Source organism: Peromyscus eremicus, chromosome 20, assembly GCF_949786415.1.
Source record: "Peromyscus eremicus chromosome 20, PerEre_H2_v1, whole genome shotgun sequence".
Taxonomy (NCBI): Eukaryota; Metazoa; Chordata; class Mammalia; order Rodentia; family Cricetidae; genus Peromyscus; species Peromyscus eremicus.
This window is the reverse complement of record NC_081436.1, coordinates 42,124,285-42,146,643: the sequence shown is the minus strand read 5'-3', so window position 1 is coordinate 42,146,643 and position 22,359 is coordinate 42,124,285. Positions and strand designations below refer to the sequence as shown.

At 50.2% G+C, this 22,359-nt stretch overlaps 1 protein-coding gene and 1 long non-coding RNA gene across 7 annotated transcripts in view; one reads left to right on the top strand and one right to left on the bottom strand.

The window, feature by feature from the left end:
* Positions 1–22,359, bottom strand: part of Mtss1 (MTSS I-BAR domain containing 1) — a 154,093-nt gene that overhangs the window by 46,469 nt on the left and 85,265 nt on the right. The window contains exon 1 of one of the 6 annotated variants that reach the window (XM_059247115.1): positions 9,503–9,570. The exons of the other annotated variants lie outside the window; for them this stretch is intronic. The gene's annotated coding sequence lies outside the window, so the exon portion shown is untranslated. Of the gene's footprint in view, positions 1–9,502; positions 9,571–22,359 lie in introns of those variants that run through there. 6 annotated transcript variants of the gene reach the window in all.
* LOC131896474 (uncharacterized) lies at positions 19,771–21,893 on the top strand. Its single transcript, XR_009375452.1, has 2 exons — positions 19,771–20,099; positions 21,622–21,893. It is a non-coding gene; the product is annotated as an uncharacterized LOC131896474 (long non-coding RNA).

Sequence of the window (22,359 nt, the reverse complement as noted above, 5' to 3'; positions counted from 1 at the left end):
GTATTTATTGTTCAGAACACCCTCCTGCCCATCTTTTCTTTTAAGACAGGCTCTGCTATAGCTTCGGCCAGATTCAAGCTTGCTAAGTTACCAAGGATGACCTTGAACTCCCAACCCTCTTGCATCCACTTCCCAAATGTTAGTATTACAGGCCTGTGTCAATATACCTAGTTTTGGAAGGCAAACCCAAGGACTTCATGCATGTTAGGCATCCACAGTCGTAAATGGTCGTTTTTACATCCGGAGCATTAGAGGATGTTTCACGGCCTCCTGGGCCTCTCCATGAGATGTCAGCATCATTTGTCCATCTCCCCCCTGACAATGAGAAATGTCCCTCTCATCACCAAAGCCACGAAAGCCGCCCCAGCTCCTTAAGCACAGAAGTCATAGGTAAATTGCACCCCGTAATAAAGAAAATGACCCACCTGCCATTAAGGAAACATTAATTTAGAAACACACAACGGGCATTCTTCACAAAGTCAATAGGCCCGTAATCCCTGCCCACAGACTTAGGGACTTATTAATTCAACTAGAGGCTGCTTCTGTGCAAGACAAAATATTGGGAAAAGCCAAAGAACTGTGAAAGAGATATAGGATTCCATGATGGGCAGGATAAGTCAGCAGAAACCCACCTTCCACAGAGCTGGAAAAGGTCTATTGTAGAACTCAAAAACTTGGGGGAGGGGGGTTTAAGAAACAGGTTCCAGTCACTCCGTGTCAGGGCTACCATCCACACACTTAGCTAGCCCCAAATTGTCTCTCTGAGGATCTTGACACTGGACCAAAATGGAGACCATGCAAGTCTAACCCTGCATGCTTCAGAGGTAGATCACCCATCACACAGGTAGGTCTGCCTCCTTGGCACTAAGTTTAGAAAGATCTGAGAGGTATAACTACATCATAGTGCCTGGTACACAGCTATCACATACCCCAAACACACCAGCCCCGAGGGTGAGGCCACCGTGACATGTCTTCTACACTAACCCCTCATAGGGTTTCTCTGTATAACAGGTCTGGCTGTCCTGGAACTCGCTCTGTAGACCAGGCTGGCCTGGAACTCACAGAGATCCGTCTGCCTCTGCCTCCCAAGTGCTGGGATTAAAGGCATGCACCACCAGGCTTCACCTGGGACATATCTTACCAAAAATATTTTCTCAAACCTGTTTCATCCATACCAAAATGTACCTGTTGAGGTAAATACTGCCCTTCCCTGTTGACCTCCAGGAGTCTAGGGTTTTCTCAAAGCGCTCCCATCCTTGACAAATCCTTGGGTGATCTACAAGGCCCATGGCCACAGGATTTCCACAGCACTCTTCACAATGCTTGATCCCCAGTCTGGGTACTAATTCCCTGCCATCTCCTGAGCTAACCTAGAGGATAAGCCAGACGAAGGATGAGGAGCTCTGAAGTCAGTCAACAATACAGCTTCAGAGTCCTTCCCTCCCATTCGGTAGACATGTGGCATTGGTAAGGGTCTGACTTGTTTCAACTCAAATGCTGACAGTTGTATTTAAAAAACAAGAAGCAGTGTGCTGACTCCTGCTGGTTCAATGTTATTCTGACTCCCACACCTTATTATCAGCCATAATTTCTATTTTGTGCCTCTTGTGAAACATCTTGAGTGACCTGAATTTTTACAATTTTTTGGTTTCCCCAATGCATGCGCGCATGTGTGTGCAATTGAACATGGCGGGCCCTCATGCAAGCTTTTCAAGCCCTCTGCCATTAAGCTCCGCCCTTATTCCTATCAGCCCCCTTTAACCACTGTCCCATACATGTCACTTTGGTGACACACGCCGTTTCTGGAAGGAACTTGCTTTATAATCCTAGCTTTTTAAACCTTCCGCTTATTTTGTAGAAGAAACAAATCTTGATCTTTACATCATATTCCCAAGACTTATGTACCTTGTATTTCAGTTACTGAACAACAGTCGTACAACCAGTACATACAGGTTTGGGAGTTTGGGACTCTTCATTAAGCCTGCAACTCAGGTCAGAGGAGCTGAGACACAGGAGCTAAGACCCCAGCTGAGTGCAGGAAAGGGAAGCAATGGTATATTTTATAGACAAAATAAGGCACACTGGCTTCATCCAGGGGCCAATTATGCAGAGCTCTGCCGGAACACTAATGGACAAGTCCTCTGGAGGAGGAAGACAGGGCAATTAGCTTTGGTAAGGCGGCCACAAGTCCATTCCAAGGCACTAGCCGGCCTGTAAGCAGCTTCTCTCCTCCTGCATGTAATATTCTTCTTCTCCAAGGAGCTGGTAAACCTTGGCAAGGAAGGGAAATGACTCGCATAGGGCTGGTTCCCATGGAAGCCAGAACCATTCCTTCAGGCCACACACCTCAAACAGTTCTACCTGCAGCACCTGCTTCGAAATGACACTCATGCACTCACTCACAGAGAGACTGTGCGGCAGCATCCAATGCTATCACCGTCAACCTACTCTAGACCATCTTGATCCTCCTGCCCTACCCCCTAAGCAGGCAGGTGGGCCGCCCTCAGCTACCCAGCAAGACTCCCCGTATCTCCTTGGCTGTTCATTTCATACTGCGGAGCTCCAAACCATTACATCACCAGCTTCCTTCCAGCCGAGAAGGGAAAAGAAAGCTCCTACTCAAATGAACGCTGGAGCTGTCAAGGGACACACACTCAGGCCCAAGTCTGCAACGGCCTGGCACTTTGATCTCTTACACACACACACACACACACACACACACACACACACACACACACACGCACAAGTCCATTCTCAGAGAGCACCAGAGACTCAAAATATCAGGTGTCTTTTCACCTTGGCAGCGGCTGGAGGTTTGCCCACTGCCACACCACAGAAAGCTGCCTCAGTGTGCGTCAGCTGCCACTCTGGCTGGGCAGGCAGGCAGAGCATGGCTGGCTATACCATCTGCCACCCGAGGGGATGCCTGGAGGCCAGCTCTCGACTTGGCTGGAACAGCTCTGAATGAGCGCGCGCGCGCGCACACACACACACACACGTACAAACACTCATTCGAAGAGTGAAGCATCCGACTGGGCCATGAAGCTGGGTGTATGCTCTTTCTCCCGGTCCCTGAACTCTTTCGGGCATCTTTCACCATACAACGAGTGACGGTCTCTGATAGAGTAAAGGGTACCTCGGAATGGCAGCCGAGGGGGAGTCTGAATTCTAACAGCAACAAAGAAGGTAGCTCCGTGCCCGTGCCTGCAGAGGTCTAACTGTGGCACTCCAGCAAGCCAAGAGCATCCTTGGCCTACAGACTGAGCACAAAGAACAAAACCTCCAGGCAGTGGGAGAATGACAGATGCAAACCAATGGCTTCTCAACAATGGCCCTGTCAGGGCAACTTCAGTACTCCAGGCAGAGCCCAGCTAACCTCACCTCAGCTGGTGGTGGGCACAGCTGCCAGAGGCTCTATAAAGCACCCCTGATGGCCTCCAAACCAGGCTAGGTGACCCCTCTCCCAGGCAGAAGCCAGTGTGACCATGCAATGGCATTCCTACACTTGGTCATTATTTAGGAAATGTACCTTGGTCCAGTGACTGTGCTATGATGTGAAACAGCCCCTACACTAACCACCAAGATCCCATCCCCACAGATCGATGACGGATTTTTACGGTGACTTTGAGACTGGGGGGTGCCACGTAGCCACTGACAAGCAGCTGCTGGACACCCACAGCACCACACACCTGCCCGAGGCTGTGGGGCAGCTCCAGGTGCCCCGGAGGACTTGCTCCTCACTGCAGTTTCTCTTACTCGGGGACACTGCTCTGTGTTCTCTATAGAGGCTCTTGCCTGGTTTCCTTCCTATCAGAGGACCAGCGTTTTCATGAAAGGTCCATGTGCGCACTCACGACTCATCCACACTTTGGTTTTCAGCCTTGTGATAGAGGATGGATCAGCTGACACCCTTGGTTCAGGGGAGGAGAAAGAGAGAGCCAGCTTCTAGTATTCCAGATTATCAGACAGATCCTGTACCCTCTACCTTGGAATAGGCTCCTCTCAGCAGAAGCGGCCACACGTGAGTCACTGCAGAGTACCCAGGACCCGTGTCAGCCCTGACAAGGGGCTTGAAAACCATCCAAGCTCTTCCCTACGTACCGCTAGAGCCTAGAACGTTCCTGCAACAACAGATTCAAGGAAACGAGCACTTCAGACACACGAGTGTGTCTTTAACTTACAGAGAAAGGCTAACCTTAGGTCAAAACTTAAAAAAAAAAAAAATCCTAAAGCAGGTTTTCAAAAATAAACCATGACAGCCCCCCCCCCCCACAAAGGAACTGCCACTTCCTGTTGACCACAATGGTGATCCCAAGGAGCCGTTTCAATCTTTAAGGAAGAGAGACACATGTGGAATTTCCCGTTTTCTTTTTTTAAAAAAAAAAACTGTTATTCAGCAACTGTACATAGCTGAGTGTGGATGAGGAACCCAGCTGGTGTTTAAGGGACAGCTAATAGTGTGCATTCAGCAAATGCCAGGGAGGGTCAGCGTCTCATTTCTTGAAGACGCCGTGGTGCCCCCACACAGGCTGGAAGATCTTGCAAGCTGTTATCAGATGACAATTATTCAGCTGGTCCCCCCACTTCTCGGGTGTCTCCCACTTCACAACTTCTCAGAAAACAAAACCACACAGTCCCACCACCATCTGGTGCCTTTAGACCAATATGCATGAGACTCTGGCATGCGTGGTACTGGCAGCCACAAAGACCAATATTCCACTTTCTTTGTTGCTGTTTCAAAGCAAAGCAAGAACGGTATGACGGAACCATGAGCCATGGACACGTTCACACTGCGGAAAACCAGAACAGGAGCAAGCATGGTCACGTGGGACTGCCTCCCCAGTACAAAGCCCTGTGAGGGTGCCACCCGGGATGTACTGCAGGCTCCCTGACATCTGCCACCATGAAGAACCCCCACTGCCATGGCTGGCCTCTACCACATGGGCACAGGAAGAGGCTCCTTCTGCAGCCAGGAGAGCTTAGCCAGTGAAGCAGATGTGGCCTGATGCATAAACCACATGCCATTTTCTTAGTTGCCAAAATGGAACTGTCGGGGAGGCTCACGGTAGCCAGCTCTGGGTTTATTTCCCAGGCAGCCTGCACGCCATGTCAGGTCATATGGACCATTTAGAAGGAAGGTAGAAGATGTGTGATCAAAACAGGAGTTCGGGACCAGTGAAAAGCTCAAACATCCACATCCCATGACAACATGGGCCCTTGAAACCTCCAAAGGTCACCTTCATGTGCTCCTAGCGAAAAGCAACTCTCTTCGCTTAAGGGGCCTCTGTCCATCCACGAACTAAGCCAGAGAGTGTAAGCCTTTGACATCTCTCTCCTAACTTACTAGAAATCACTGCTGCCTGAGTGTTTGCACTATGACAGGCTCTGGCAGGAATACCTCAGTTATTATTCTAAAAAACCTCACGATAGCGGATGGCTGGGTGGGTAGGAGCCCTTGTGCAAGCAGGGGGCCCTGAGTTCAACTCCCTGGTGCTCACACACTTTAAAAAGCTAGGCATGGCTGTGTAGGCTTGCAACCCCAGCATTGGAGGGCACACAGAGGGAGATGCCCAGGGCTCGCTGGCAAGTCAACCTAGTCAACGTGGTGAGCTTCAGGCTCAGCGAGAGACTCTGTCCCAAAAACGTGGGCAGAGAGCAATCGACGTAGGCACCCAATGTCCTCCTCAGGTACACCCAACACATGTGTGCGCGCGCACGCACATAAAATGATATCAATACAAATAAAAACCTCACTGTACTCCTGTAACCACCACCTGTTGAAACAGGTATTGGCCTCGTGTTGCTGATGTTGACAGAGCAGGTGCAGAGAGGCTGAAGGTAAGCTACCTCCAACTCTGGCTCTCGCCACGCGGCACAGGAAGCAGGCATGATGCATAGGAAGGAGAAAGCATCCCGTGTCCTGACACCCCGCCCTCCCCTCTCCTCTCTTCCGGTGCCAGGGCTTAAAACCAGTTTCAGTTTTCAGTTCCCCAGATGAGTCTCGGGGTCAAGAGGCAATCCAAAAACCAGCCTGAGAATTCCTAAAAGCCTCTTTGATGCCCATGCTAACTAATGCATTTCATGTTTGCTTTGGTATCAGACCTGGATACATACATACACACACACACACACACACACACACACACACACACACACACACACACACACACACTCTTCCTAAAAGCCTCTTTGATGCCCATGCTAACTAATGCATTTCATGTTTGCTTTGGTATCAGACCTGGATACATACACACACACACACACACACACACACACACACACACACACACACACACACTTCCTAAAAGCCTCTTTGATGCCCATGCTAACTAATGCATTTCATGTTTGCTTTGGTATCAGGCCTGGACACACACACCATCTTAAGTTACTACATGTCTCTAAAGAAAAAGGGAGAGTTAATTATCACTTAAAAATATAATCCGAGCTGGGCAGTGGTAGCACACACCTTTAATCCCTGCACTCGGGAGGAAGAGGCAGGCGTAATCTCTAAATTTGAGACCAGCCTGGTCTACAAAGGGAGTTGCAGGATAGCTACACAGAGAAACTCTGTCTTGAAAAACTAATAAAACGAAACAAAACAATATAATCTGAGGCCTGGGCATGGTGGTACACTTTTAATTCCAGCACTCAGGAGGCAAAGGCAGATGGATTTCAGTGAATTCAAGGCCAGCTTGGTCTAGACAGTAAGTTCCAGCTAACAAGGGCTGCACAGTGAGCCTGCCTCGATGATGATGATGATGATGATGATGATGATTACGATTACGACGACGACGACGACGACGACGAGGATGATGATGAAGAGCTAGAGAGACTGGTAGGCCATTAAGTGCAAGCACTGGCCTTACAGACCTGAGTTCAGTTCCCAGCACTCACATCTGGTGGCTTACAACCACCTATCACTAACTCCAGGGGAGCCTCTGGCCTTCAAGGTCACCTGCACTCACAGACACACAGACACACACACACTCTCACACATTCACGTACATAAGTAAAAACTATAAAAATGAAAATCCTTTAAAATGTATTTGATAAGAGCTTACGAAGTTTAAGAGGGGTCCACCCCAGAGGTGAGAAAAATTCCACCTTCGATTCCTGAAATGTCTCCCAGCCCCACCCGATTCCCACGACCGTGGAGCGGAGAGGCTGGTCCTTTTCGAGGGAGTCACAGTTGCCCTTCCTCTTCTGCCTCTCCTTCCTCTTGCAGCCTCCCCCCCACACACACACACACACCCACTCAGCAACCTGCTCTCCTAGGAGGATGCGAACAAAGAAAACCACCCCGGAGGAGAGTGATTTAGAGCTCCGCCATCAATTACAGGACAGGAAGCTGCCAGTCCACAGGGACTGAGGGAAAGACCGGTTGGCCTGGCGTCCTGAGGGGAAGCACACCAACCAGGCTAACACAAACGGCCTGTGCTGCTCTGTCAAGGTCATGGCCTGACCCTAGGGACCAGTTGGGTCTGATTTATGGCCACTGAACGGTGTGTGGAGTGGTTGCCAACAGCTGTACTAGCGGGGAGTCCGACCGCTTCCTGCCTCTACCCGGGGTGGGAGTGGGTGGGGGGAGAGGGGTGGGAGATTAGGGTCTGGGGGAGGGGATCAACTTACCTGGACTGATTATTTGTTTGTTTGTTTATGTTAAGCACAGATAAAAGCGGGGATGACAAATGAGTTTCACGTCTTGGGTTAATTATCACCAGGTAGTAATGGCTGCATCTGGGCCCGATGAAAAACAGAGGTTCATTCAGGTGGCTGGCAGAGCCAGCACAAATGCACCAACGGTACAAGGCTGCTCCCCTGGGCTTTCTACCCTATCCCTAAAGTCAAAGACTGCCATTCCTCAGCTGTCGGGCTGGTGAGGGCATGTGGGTCAGCATTCCCCAAAGACGGCACCTTGCCCCTAGACCATCCACACACTGTGACGGGAAGGGGCCAGAGGATTTCATCAGTCGCCATGTTTTGCCAATTCTGAGAGCACTGAAGTGTCCAGATGAGTGCAGGTGGACCAGATGTCCTAGACATGGCATAGAAACACAGCAAATGTGACTCATCACCAGGCTGTGATCCTTAAGACATCGGGTTTGCTGCTGGGAGGAGGGGGGCTCCTGCCTTAGCTCCCCCACCCTCACTTTGGGGTCCCATTCCAAACAAGACTCCTCCTCTGGGCAGGGGTCCTCCTACCAATGGGTGAAATCACAACTGGTCTAGAGAAAACAAGTTTGGGGTACAGTTAAGCCTGATGGCAAAGTGGTATCCAATGGAAGACAGGCATTGAACAGAAAAAGTCTGTTGGCCCCCAGTGGCCTCCCCCATCTCATTTCAGTGGTCTTTAGAGTGATGCGGAGATGGGGCTTTTCTCTCCTGTCTAACAGAGGACTGGGGTAGCCCAGAGGCCTCCAGCCCTTACAAATAACGTGGAGGTTGGAGGAAGAGGTGGATTACAACATTTCACATTGCTATAATCAAGTATCTGACGGACGCGGCTTAAGGGAGGAAGAGTCTAATTTGGTTCACGTTTTGAGGGTACAGTCCACTGAGGCCAGGGAAGTGGTCACGCTGTCCAATCAGGAAGCAGAGGGTGAGTGCTAGTGTCCAGTTCACTCCCTTCTGTTTTTAACTTCTGACAGTGCGAGTCTTTTCACTGCAATTTAGCTAATTAAGAAAACCCTCACAGTGATGCCCAGAGATCTGTCTCCAAAATGCTTCTAGACCTCATCAAGCTGACAATATTAACCATTACAGGAGGAAAGGGTGAATCCAGAGACCAGGATGGCTGCTGCTCTGCCTCCTCCTCCTTCCTCTTGAGTATGTCTGCACTGTCACGTTTCTCACGTCCTGGGCTTGTGCTCCGTGGGCCCATGCCCTCCATCACACGGTGACCTCCTACGGACAGCAACTACTTCCAAGCCATCCTTGAATTCTGAGCGTCTCCCAAGGTGTATGATCTGGGAGGACGGCTCAATAGGTATTTGCAAATGAAGGAGAAACCGGAGCAAAAGCAGGTGGGGAAATTAGCTACGTGGAAAGCAGGTGCCCCCAACATTTTGGCAGCTCAGATAAATGTGAACTACTGGAGAGAGAAACAAATATAGGTTAGGCTCACCCATGAGGCCTTCTGTCTGCTTGTAGGAAGACCAAGGGAGGCAGGATTTCAGGACCCTCAGTTGTAAGCTCTGAGAGTCAAGGTCATGGAAAATGTGCACACCTAACAGCTAATCTAATTACAGACACGTGATACAGGCTTTTCCGCCTGCCTTTCAAATAAAGTTAAGGATTTACACACCCACTAAGAGCAAAGAATTAACAAGAGAATAACAGTTCTTCCTAAAAGAACATGCACAAAAGGAAAATGGGAGCCGAGAATCCAGTCTTTTGAAAACATGAAGCTGACAGAGACTTCAAAGTGTCCCCCTAAAGGATAGAACCAGGCCCATTAACATGTTCCCAATAATCAGAACTTATTTTTTGAGAAGATAATTACCAACAACCTCAGGAAGAAGTGTCAAGTCCCCTTCCACGCTATTAGAAAGCCTGCAGCTCGGGAGCAGATCTGTTGCCATGACAACAACCGCTTGCCAGAGGATAAGGACGGACAAGGGACCTACCAAATGGTATTCTCAGCAATGAGCCTGCAATTTCTTGCAGCCACTTTGGAAAGAACCTTCAGCATCTAGGGTGGGAGTAGCTAACAGCTGGGTGAGGCTGCTTTAGCATGACATCAGAATTTCTTCCTCAGCATCCTTGACAGGTATTACCTGGCTCTGATGGGGGGCTTACTCCCCAGGGTTGGTGACTGAGGACAAAAGGGAGGTGTCAAAATACGGAAAGGTAGGTGGAGCTCCAGGGCTCACTGGCCAGCCAGGCTAGCCCAGCCGGTGAGCTCCAGATTCAGAGGAAGACCCTATCTCAAGAAAATAAGGTGGAAGGCAAGAGAGGGGGCCACTTGGCATGAACCTCTGGCCTCTACATCCACGTCCACGCACAGGTAAATGTACGTGTACACGCACGCACGCACGCACGCACGCACGCACGCACGCACCCACGCACACTGGGGGTGTGTGTGAAAGGCCTAGTCTCCAGGTCTCATACACATCACACCACTGGGTTCTGGTTATCCACGCTACCTAAGAACTGTCACAGCTACTCTAAAGAGAAAGACCACCGACTTGGTGGTACTCTGTGAACCAAACAGAAGGACAGACGGGAAGACAATGTAACTGTGTACCTCTTATCTACACGTGACAGAGCACACCTATGCGCACACACAGCTACAGAGACCCAGCCGCACAGAGCCCGTGGCATGATGTCACCTCTGCAGAGTCTCGTAGGTGACATCTGTGATAAGCATTCGGCCTCAAGGAGGGAGACAGAGGTTGCTGATGAAGCCTTAAAGATGAGGACAGTCTGTTAGTGATCAGAATAAGCTGCTCACTACGGGACAAATACTATACTGTGTATGTTCTGCTTATGTGAGTCATACTGCGTCCTCAGATCCACAGACTCAGAAAGGAGAACGGTGGCTACCAGGGCCTGTGTGTGGAGTGGGGGGGCGTGGGGTGGGAGAGGTGGGGGAGCACAGTTTTGATTCTGCAAGATGAAAAGTTCTGGAGGTGTGTGGCTCCCCACCATGAATACACCAAACACTTCTGACTGGATGCTGACGAATGGCTGATATGTAAATTTAATCACAGGCGAACCTGCAATTAAAAATTAAATGTTAAAACCTCCAAGAATCCCAGGGATGTCAACACGGCTTTGGTCTCTATTCTGGGGGCAGCTTTTAAAGAGAAGCTGAGGGGTAACAAGAAGGTAGCTCCCTCCCCAGCCTGGTTAGCCCTGGAACCTAATATTCAGAGTCGTAGGAGGATCTACGGATATTGGCCCTTCTCCAGTGTTCCAGATGCTTAGGCAGGCTGGGCACAGGGCCTCAACCCTGGGCCTTTCCACACTCCATGGACTCCCACTCCCCTCTGCTACTAATAGAAGTGATAGTACCAAGGTCTTCATGGTCCTATCCCACATCTGCCCCCATATGCAGATGATCTGCCGTGCAGAGAGAAGCATTGTGAAATCCCTGTGATAGAGCCTGTGATGGTCTGCACGGCTTTGCTGTGAAGGCTGGTGGATGGACACTGGCTCAGGTATCTGCTCACTGTGTTTCTTGTTGCTGGTGTTTCCGTGGCTGCTGTCAATCTCCTGCTCCAGGCAGTAAAAACACCCCATCATCTGCTTTGCCTTGCACTGCCTGAGCTCAGCCCACCAACATGTTTCAGTTCATTCTGACATCCTGCCCTTTTGGCAGGATGATGTGACTAGATCTCAGCCTGTCCGTGCCACACACGGGAAGGGACAGAAGCCAATGTGGCCACCCCGGCCATCAGTTGCGGTCCAGGTGCAAAGGAGCATCCTATAGTGTCATGGACATTAAGACAGAAGGAGAACACAGGCACAGAGGGAGGAACAGGATGGTCTGAGCTCCACATCACCCTTCCACGACGTCCCTTTCTGAGTCTGAAGGGATTTCTGCAGTTACAACCTAGAATCAGCGATAGGATCGGGGATAGAATAAAGCCCTTCTCAATTCACTCCTCGAGCAAGGATGCACTTAGCTGTTGAAAAGGGAATCGTGATTGCTTTGTCACTTTGAATTCTGAAATCCTTTATGAGAACAGAGATCAGTTGGCAAACAATCAGATTAACCAGCAGAAATCTACGCCCCAGGACGAGCACTTCTGCTGACCTCTGGTCCAGAGCAAATCCTAACATTTCCCAATCGGGATTATGTAAGCGCACAGCTAAGCAACAGCTGGAAAGGCAGGCTGTCTGGTCAGAGTGCAGGCAGGGTGGCTGCCTCTGCCTCTGCCTCTGCCTCGCAGGACAGGTCAGGCGCCACAGCATAGTGAAGCTCTTCCCCCTGTCATTTCCAAAATACCAGGGACAAGGAAGTGATCTTCAGGGAGGCTGGCAGCCCGTGAAGGAAGTCAGGAGCAGCTTCAAGGGGCGGGGTCTCTCTCTGCCTCTGCTCTTCCATCCCACGGATCAAGTCCCCACCAAAGAACCACTGGGTCCCAGGCGTTCTGCATTCAAATCCTTGGCAAGCCAATAATCATTCCCTCCTTAAATTCATTAACCTCGATTATCCTGGCCGGCTAAGTATGAAAGGCATATGATCCACCGTTCTCTCACTTCTTACGGAGACCTATGGCAGCTCGGAAAGTTCTGGAAAAGTCATCTGGGTATTGCAGAAGGGATCTCATCTAAACCAGAAATCTTCAAGAGAGTAATGCTTTAAACAGGTTCTGATCTGAGGCGTTCCAGATGGAGGGGAAAGGAGAGGCACTGTACAGCCTTCGACTCCCCGACTCCAACCCCTGGGGGTACCGAAGATCCCTGGACACAGACACACCGGAAAAAGCCTGAACTGGCCAGAAGTTCAGAGACCTCAAAGGTCTGAGAAAGCCATGTGACAACTGGGGAATAAGGGACTAGCACTTAGATCCCTGACGAGCAGACAGACAGGGAAAGCTATATAAAGATGGCAGACACATAATAAAGATGGCAATCTTCAAGCTTCTTCATCCCGCCCCGCTGAACGGAGAAAAAGTCCTCGCAGCTTTACCACTGTGTTAAACTCATATTCTTTGCATCGACTTATGCCAAGCAATCTAGACACACTAGTTCAATGTGTGTGAGAAATCCTGTGGGGGATGAATGATCTCCTTCACAAGGAAGACAACCAGGTAGAGAGACAGTAGTATGGTCCTTCCCCTGGACCTGAGCGGCTTCTCAGTCTTGTGTAAAGCATTCCATCCAAGTAGCCCTGCTGCACAGGCTGGACCTGAACTCTTCCTAAAACAGCATTCTCAACGGTCTTAAACCACCCTACTCACACAGCTACCCTGGAAGGAGATGATGGACTTTCAACGGGCTCCTGTGTTTCCAAAGCCCCTGGGTCAGACCTCCTGCTGCTTAGCTTAAGTCTGTGAAGCTGCTGTTGGCCTCTATGGTGGCAGTGCAGAACTGATCACCACCCTCCATGTACCCACTCTGCAAACAGCAAAGTGCCCCCAATACATTCCCTTCTCATGCTACTCTGGCGTGCGCTCATGCCTTGAGTGAACACTGGCCACATGGCTCAACATTATCACACAACCGATTTCCACCACACACGGTGTTCTCGTGACCTACAATGGACCAAACGAAGGCTTGGGCATGTGGCAGAGGAGGTGTGGTGAGTTGCTCTAAGTCTCACTTGCCTTTCCTGCACCATGGCTGAGCCATGCTCGAAGAGGACCAGAAATCCCAAGCTATTTCTTTCCATCTAAAAATGATGCCAAGTCTGGGGCTCTTCCCATGTGCCAAACAAAGCTGCCTGCTTGTACGCGGCGGAGGCAAACACAAGAGGAGCCTTTCCAGACACGAGACGAGAAAGGAAAAGACAAACAGTACGATCATCTCCTAACGAGCTCGCTGATGTATTGGTTCGGAGGAACAAAGGGAGCAGATGCCACACCAGTCAGCCTTAATGACGTTCACACACCCTCAACGGCGCTCCGCAGTAACGGTATGTGGCAGTTTAGGGTACGACGGCTGTGAGATCTGAAGATGAAGTGCTTCGCTACAAGTGACGGAGGCAGATGTTTGCTAAGTTTGCTCTTCCCATTTTCTTTGTACGTGCTCAACGGGGGTAATAGTCGCGCCGGGTAGACTTCACCCCAATTTCACGGAGTAGGCATCTACTGAAGGTAACAGACAGCAGGGCAGAGCTGTAAGACGTTCTTTTAAGCTGGCACCTGAGTCTTTGCAGGGAACATAGTTGTCATAAACTGCCAATGCATGCTACAGCACCCTGTCAGTTTCCTAAACTGCCTCTCTCGTTGGCCTCCAGACATCTGGAATGCACTGGCCCTCTTGGGAGGCAGTCTATTTTGCTGGCTCGCAGGCCCTTCCAGGGCCTCGTGGGGTGCCGCCCAGACTGAGCAGCACCCCTGAACTCTGCCTGCAGAGACCTTACTCTATCTGAGCCGGCTCTCTGTGCTCCGCGTCACCCAAGGGCCTGCCTACTGCCTCCATCTCTTTTCTCCGCCGCTGGGACGAAGCTTTCCACAGGCGGGGCTCCCATTCTCTGTACAGTGCCTGGCACGGAACAGCGCTCAGAAAGTATTTGCTGAGTGTTGGGAAAAAGGAAGGAGCAAATCACTAGGAAGGATGGGGGGGGGAGGGGGATCCCTGAGGCCAAGGGAATGCCACAAATTTACACAAAATAGAGTCGGCCTGTCCTTTCAGACTTGGGTTTTTTTTTTTTTGTTAGTAGCTTTTGGCATCACTTGCTGGTTGACTGATGGGATCGCCGACTCTGACTCCCGGAACAGAGGGCCCCCAGGTCACGTGGCCTCACAGCCACACCACGCAGGACGAGTCATACACATGCTGACGCTGTCATCTTGGCGGCTGCTTCCCCCTGAAGGGTCATAAGCTTTGGGTTGTTTTCCAGAAGGACAGCAGGACACCGGTGACAGCAGCGTTCTTTCTTCCTGATGCTTGGTTATGGCCCCCATTCCTCACCTCCAACAGATGCAAAGACACTTAGGGATGGTGGCCCCTACCCAAGACGGTCCCTGTTGTCTCTGGCAAATGGAAAGTGGCTCCCCTCTAGAAAACCCGAGGTGTTCAAAGAGGGCAACGGACTAACTGTAAATCCCGACGACGCTGAGTCAGGTCATGGTGTGTAGGGATGTAGGGATGTACAATGATTCAGTCCCAGCCTTCGACCTGCATGAACCCCACTAGGTTTTTGTGTTAGGTCTGTATACCTACTGGCCTCAATTCTGCCCTCCTGAAAACACAGACCCAGTGGTTCTGAGAGGGGCGTAGGCCAGTCACCTAAAACACTAAGGGTCAGGATCTGTGTGCTTCCTAGAGAAACTGAGCAAGACGCCCCAACGGCATCTGAGGAAAGACAAGAGTTGGTAAGGACTGGTGAGGACAGCTATGCTGTTAACAGCACTATCAGACTGAAGAGAGAAAGGACCCAGAATTTTAAAAGACCTTTGGTTCTTCCTGTATAAAAAAATAAAAATTTAAAGCGGAATACATACAGCCTTGAAGTTCAAACATAAATAAATAAAAGCAGAATCCTGAAATTCCATTGCTCCCAGGAGCTCTCAAAGATCAAGGCATTCTAGCTAGAAAGACCTAAAGCAGTGAGTGGTTCAAGGTACATGTCAACCAGAGTCCAGCCCCCCACCCCCAATACCTTTCAGGGAAGCAAGACTCGGGAGGGCCTGGAGGTGGAAGGATAGCACCCCCCCATCACCTGGAACCACCAGCAAATCCTTCCCACTCCCCACCCAAACCCACAAAGCAAGGGAAACAATAACAGCCATCCCCAGGACTCTGACCTTTAAATACTTAACCAGAGATCGACTTAAGTGCTAGATAAAAGTGCAGGTGATTGGTTTCCACCATGAGTCCCAATAGCCCTTCAGTGAAACAATTCAATTAAATATTTAATGCCTCAGGTCCTGTGTGAGATGTCATGGAGACAGCCTGATGAGCCCTGGCCAAGGCCTCTGGTGAAGGCAGCAGAGGACCCCACCTCTCAAAGGGGAAGAACAGCTTTGGGACCCAAAAGTCAGCCTGATGGGAACGGCAGTGACTCTCCACTCACCTGCACACTAAGGCCTTGACCTCGTCGGACTATGCTGGTCACCTTTCCATGGAAAGTCCTAACTAACCTCGGAGGAGTCAGAAAGATTCTCAAGTACATGTGAACAGTGGGCATCAGGCCTGGACTCATCTTGTTCTCCCGAGTAACGTGTTACTGGGTGCTGGCTCTCCTCCCTCAGCTAAGACAACCCTCCTCAACCAGTGAGGAGGAAACCTAGGCACACATGTAACTATGGGAGAAGCTGGATAGGTTAACTGGCATAGCCACAGTCATCACTTCATTACATCTAGGCAGAGCTTTCTGTGGCGTACCTTAGAGGTGTCTGTCTGTGTGTATCTGTGTGTTCATAACTACACTTCTGTTCTCACACTGTAGCCCAAGCTGGTCTTGAACTTGCAACCTTCTTCTCTCAACCGCCTTAGTGGTAAGATTATTAGGCATGGACTACCATGCCCAGATCACTTTTGTTCCTTCCTTCCTGCCTTCCCACCTTCCTGCCTTCCTTCCTTCCTTCCTTCCTTTTTTCTTTCAAAAGACAACACTTCTCAACTTGAGTAAAGAAAACGAAGAGGCCTATGGCAAGGTCAGAGGACTGAGAACCCTCCCCTACATGAGGAAGAATAAGGCAACCTCCTTGGCCTTTGCCAGCCCTTCTAGGAGGCTTAAATGAAGCATTCAAGTGATAGCTAATCCCCAAAATTAGATTATTCAAAACCTCTGAAGGGCTGTGATAATAATATAAGAATCCCCGTCCTTCTTAACGTGGCTGTTTCAAAATATGCTCACCCTGCTGCAAATGCTTAACTCCAACTTTCTTTGTTGTCATGGGAACTCCCCCAAATGTCCAGCTTCTTACAAAGACCCCATGCAATGCCACAGCGTGTGCTCACACTCGTGCACACACATTAAACCTGCCCTACGTCCCCAGATGTTTCCCATTAACGGACTGATCAATCACCTTTGCAAGCAGCCACGTGGAAAGGCTGGCGTGACTGGAAAGTGCCACATTTTAGTTCTGTGCCCTGACCTTCCCCCTAAAACCTCTCCGCTGCAAACTGGACATTTGCTGAATCCACAAATGGTCTCAAATGATGAAATTTAACAGACTCGACCATTCACATTTGGCTTAAAAACAAACGAAGCCAAACAAACAGCACCTAATATTCAAAGCACCCCCTAAAACACATGGCCAACGTGCACTTCTGGGCAAAAATGGAAAGGGTCGCCTACGGTCCATATATCAAAGACATCACCCACTGTTTCCTGGGGGCAGACTGAAAGGAGCCGGTTATGCCAGCTGAAAAGCAGAGTTTATCTGCAAGTGTATTGAGTCATACACATAGTCAAGGAGGCCGGCCACGGTCGCCAGGCAGGACTTGCACAGGTTAAAGAAATAGACGGCCCCGCTCTCAACAACCAGAGCAGAGTGGGTGAGGTGGCGGCATGCGCACACTACTCGTCTCCTACCGTGAAAATGCTCTAAACCAAACACAAGGTTCAGAGGGCAGAACATACATGCAGGGGTTTGGAGCAGGGTATGGGCTCTCCAGAAAACTCTCAGCCCAGACTGTGAAAGCAAAACATCGGGGAAGGCATGGATTGGATAAAAAGAGAACAGGTGACTGGAAGGGGTCTGGATCCAGGTAACAAGGATAGAGAAGAAACAGAAGCTCTGGCTTAGGAGAGACCTTGGGAATCTCTCAGGCAGTGTGGTAGGTAGCTGGAGAGTGATGCAACAGAGTGAGAGAGAAAGAAGCAAGCCGGCCGCTGGAGGCCCACACAACCCCGCCCCCAACAGATGCCAAAATCTGGAGGAGGCAGTTTGGGTTGGCTGCACCTCAGGTGCCATAAGGACAGCCAAACATCCCCCAAACCGTGCCAGCCACACGGACGGCACTGACACAAATGTCTGTTCAGATGAATGGACAGCAATCAGAAAGCACTGGAAAGAGAAGCCTGAAGCTAACGTGAAGAGGTGGATGTGCCCAGAGCTCGGAGGACGGGCAGGAATGAATCAGGTCCCTCTACATAGCTGTTCCTCTACATCCAAACAGCAGAAGTCTGCCAGGTACCTGAAAAATCTCCCGACACTCACCGCAGCAGTTTCACAGATTAACGTTCCACACCCCATGCCTGTATTTTCCCAGCGACAGACAGATGTTGGCAATTGTAACAACACGGCCCTGCGTCTGTCAGGGCCCCGGTGCCTGGATTTCTGATCTAAAAATGCCAATCTACCCTTTTCAGGGAAATGGCTTTCTAGGCAGGGCGCTGAGCTTCAGAACCTCAAAGGAGAGTGAGGGAGGAGGCATCGTGCAAAAAGCCCTCATCTATCAGCGTCACTCTTGTCCTGGATCCCCCCTCAATCGCTGCACAATGCTGGCAAAGGACAGCTCTTTCTGTGCCTCAGTGGGCTCATGTGTAAAGGGGGACTCTCAACCGACTTTGTCTACTACAGAGAAGGAGCGCTGAGCTCGGTCACGGGTGTCGTGTCCAAGGCAAAGTTGTCTACACAGGATGTGTTGAAGGCTGGGGGCTGAACTCTTCTCACCTAGGCTTTGAACCTCCCCAGATCACCCAGGCTTATTCTTGAAGGCAAAATTACCATCTGGAGACACGAGCGCACGGTTGAGAACGTAAGGATTATAAAACTTTAGACAGATGGGGTTCTGAGCACCGACTTCCAGTTCTTTGATGGGAGGTGGCTTTCTGGCAAAGACCAAAGGGTGCATACCGTCACCTAGCATGGCAACTCTCCCCAAACAGTTTGGGCTCTGACAGAAATGGCCAGCAAGGACAACCATCCCTGCTGCAGCCCTGGGCACAGCTGCACCCTCTTCCCATGCATCAGGTTACCTTCCTTTTCCTCAGAAGCCAACTCCCGGGCACAGCTGCAAAGCTACACATCTGCCTTCAGAACTGCACACTCCTCACCACCACACGGCCATATTTCCACCAGGGAAACCTAGACAGCAGAATCAGCATCCAGGCGACCTTGCCTCCTCTTGGGGGGACAATTCCACTGAAGTCCAACCTGGGGAGCCAATGTTCTTTACTGGGCTTACTTAGGCATAGGTGAGAGAGAGGTTACTTACGGGAGTGGAGGGGACCCCCCAAAGCAACTGGACTACCAGGAAGTCTCACTCCGGTCTCATGATGACTCCCCTATAGCCGCGTAAAGCACTCCCATCTCCATTAACCTTCCATATACCATATACTCCACAAGGCCAGGTGTATCGAGTGCAGAGCCACACACAGCTGGATTGGGAGGCAAAGGAGGGAGATACCGGAATTTCAGATGGGAATCCGATGACACTCCCCAGCTCCTCTTCCTACGAGGGAAGGTCAGGAGTCAACAGCCCGGATCTTGGGAAGGTCTTGCTAGTCAACAGAGCTGCTTTCACGATGAGAGCCTTCTGTAACACCTCCTACCTCACATCCTGGTTGGCTCGAGGGCCAATCCAGTTCCAAAGCAGTCTATGGCTTCAGCTTAAGTGTGCTGAGCATCATCTACTGCATGGTGCAGGAAACCAGCGTCTGAGGTAAACAGCAAAGGTGAGGATGTAAATTCAGAAAGGGAAAGCGTCGGGGCCAAGTCACTTAACCAAAGCCCCATACTGAAAAGGGTGAGGATAACATAAATGTATGAAAGGACAAGGCAAAAGAGAGACCACAGGGATACGGTGATACAAAGGGCCGGGGGTCAGGTATGGGAGCCTTTATTGCAGAGCAGTGGGAGTGTGGACGTCAGAGAATAACTCAAAGGAGCAGGTTTTCCCTTTCACACAAGTTTCAAGAATCGAACTCAGGTCATCAGGCTTAGCAGCAAGCGCCTTGAACCCCTGAACCATCTCACCAGGCCCCAGACATTGGGCTTCTGCAAGATTAGGATTCTTTCTCAATACGCCAAAACATTCTAAGGTCTCATTTTAGAATTCTTTCTCACTACACCAAACCATTCTAAGGTCTCATTTTAGGATTCTTTCTTACTACACCAACCCATTCTAAGGTCTCATTTTAGGATTCTTTCTTACTACGCCAACCCATTCTAAGGTCTCATTTTAGGATTCTTTCTTACTATGCCAACCCATTCTAAGGTCTCATTAGCTCTTTATGGGATGTTCTACGGGCATGCTATAGAACACTGATAAAAGATTCTGCCAGAATGTTGAGCTAAAGAATGACCGCACAGTTAAGGTGGCTCCAGTCCAGAGCATCTTGTAAAACGTGAAGTCTGGAAATAAACGTTCTCAGCCACAGAGCAGCAGGTGGGGATGGAGCAGGACTTGAGCAACAATCCATTAACTGACAGTTTGGTAGGAGGCATTCAGCTTGCCTATGGGAACGTCAAGGAGATCTGCTGGCTGGGATGGCAAAGACCAAAAGAGGATCCGATAGAGAGGCCTGTGTAAGTTCTGTGCAGGGGCTCCTGGCTGCAGACTTCACCCTCTGGGTGTCACCTTAGCCTCTGCAGCGGCAGACAGGAGGAGGGCAGAGCAGAAGGATCACATCTCCATGGTGACAGTCCTAGGCTGAGGCATGCTGACCCAGCTCAAAGCAAGGTCTCTCCAGGGGACAGGGCACAGTGACTCCTGAGTCAAGAGTCTGGTCCTGGCCGGCACAGCCTGCACATGAGGAGGGTTACAGATGTGGTATGATATTGCTTCATTTGGGGGGTCCTTCACACACAGCCACCTACTGAGAAGCATCTGAGTGTGGCCCGTGCCAAGAGCCATGGAGAAACCTTTCCAGGACCTGCAGCAGCTCCCTCCAGTGAGCAAAGGAGAAAGAGAAGCCATCTTGCTCCCCCTGCCCCACGACACTGAACATGAGGCTCTGACACAGGTATCTCCTGAAGACCAAGAGCCATAGCACATTGTTTAAAATGGCTCAACTATGTAGCACTTAGAGCTGGCTGAGAGACCACGGGTCCCACTGACACATGAGCAGACACATGTTTTCCACGACACTGAAAAGTGTATCCCTACGGTATAAAGTGGGAGCAGAGGCTCATGGGGGACAGGTCATCAGTGCATGGTCACAGGAGGAGAAAGTGTCAGGGTCAGGGCTCAAATCAGGACCGTCAGATTCCTTAACCCAGAGCCACAGGCAGGAGGAGGACATGATGGGACCCACAGAAGTAGATGAGGAGAGCAGGAAGCAGTCACTGAGTGCAGAGGGGGGTTGACTGAGGTAACTCAAGAGCAGGAAGCACAGGTAGGAAGTGAAAGGCCCTGGGTGCCAGCGTGAGGTGTCTGAACCTCCACAGGCCCCTGGGAGCATAGGAAGCCCTCACTCCAGAAAAAGAGCTATTGCTGTGTCCTGGGACAATGACAGGGGAGTAGCCAAGGCGAGAGAGGGTATAGAACAGGTTACCAGAGGGTGCAGAAGCTGGCATCCAGCGGTACGGGTGGTGTTCCCATCCTCTGGGAGACTTGAGTGTCAGGATATCTACCACCCCTGGACCTCTCACTCCAGATCACAGTCCCCAGGACACAGCACTAATTATCTCTGCCAATTAAGCCACCACCACAGGATGCTAAATCTGATGGCACACACCAGCAGTGGGAGGCCTCCTAGCCCCGGTTGGCATTTATGGCCTTATTAGTAGGAAGGCTTGTCTCCTGCTCCCTGTGGCTCACCTGCGGATGTGCCCTCCCCCACCCCCCACCCCAGGCCATGGTGGCAGGCGGGGAAAGGCAGGAAGGTAGGAACAGTAGAGCCTGGAGAGACCAGGGTGTGGTGGGCTCACCTTCAAGCCCCCTGTGCTGGATGCTAAAGTCAACAGTGCCATGGAGGATGGCATTAACCCAACACCAGCAGCACAGCCATTTTATCAGCTAAGTAAGAGCGGCTGCTAACCTCCAAGGGCGCGTGATGGGCCACACCCTGCAAGAAGCACGGCATGAAATCTCTTTTAATCTTCACAGCAACCCTCTGCGACAACTGCTGTCAGCCACCCCTCCTTTAGAAGATGAGAAGGACAGGCTATTCCACAACAGGATCTGGACTCGACAGACAAGTGTCTTATATCATCCTAAATTATCTACAGTGGGCAGCAGCATTTCTTCCCTTCCTCATGAGTGGTTTAAGTCACGGAGGCCAACCGTGGCCCCAAAGCATTGTTCTAGTACAGGGACAGGGGGAGGGAGGGAATAACACCTCACAGAACTTTTATTACAGTGTATTGTAATATTGATAACTATTTTATTTTATTATTAGTCGTTGAATTCTTACTGTGCCTAATTTGCAAATTGGACTTTATCATCAGTATGTCTGTATAGGAAAAAAAAACACATACACAGTCCAGTGCTTTTCTATGGTTTCTATAGGTCTTGGCATGAACAGGAGGAGGGGTCTTGTTGTATTCACCAAGAAGGTCATACAAGGAAGGAAATGAGTTAATAATGTGAGCTCACATATACAATCCTGTGCCTTGTGGTGAGATTTTGGTCAACAACAGACCAAAACTATAATGGTGGTCTCATAAAATGTTATCACCCAGAGACACTATAGCCATCTTAGTTTGTGTAAGTATACCCTGATGTTCACACAATGACAACCCAACTAACAACACTTTTCTCTGAGTATATCCCCATCCCCATCCTGGGGCGAAGCATGCAATAATTAGCACTCAAAAGCCAGGCCCAGACTGAACACTGTACACA